Source organism: Sceloporus undulatus, chromosome 6 (assembly GCF_019175285.1).
Source record: "Sceloporus undulatus isolate JIND9_A2432 ecotype Alabama chromosome 6, SceUnd_v1.1, whole genome shotgun sequence".
Taxonomy (NCBI): domain Eukaryota; kingdom Metazoa; phylum Chordata; class Lepidosauria; order Squamata; family Phrynosomatidae; genus Sceloporus; species Sceloporus undulatus.
Window position 1 is genome coordinate 153,598,890 of NC_056527.1, and position 369 is coordinate 153,599,258.

Sequence of the window (369 nt, forward strand, 5' to 3'; positions counted from 1 at the left end):
AGCATTTGGGGATGTTTTTAGAACCCAGTCCTAATCACTGTTTGGAAGAAAAGCAAAGGGACACAGAGTGGTCAGTCAAGGGAACTTCTTTCTTGCGTTAATCTTCTACCTAATATATTAGATTTGGCTCAACCAGGACCAATGGGGTGTAGTGCGAAAGAGAGTGTTCATCTGGGAAATTTGGGAGCTCAGCCGCACCCATGCTTATAAATTAATTCCAACTTATGGTGATCTTAAAGGCGAACGAATCACCAGTTTTCTTGCAAGATTTGTTCAGAGAGGTGGCCATGGCCCTTCCCCGGAAGCTGAAGAAGTGACATTGACGCAAGGTACACATTGGGTTTCAGGGCTGAGCTGGGACGAACCCTG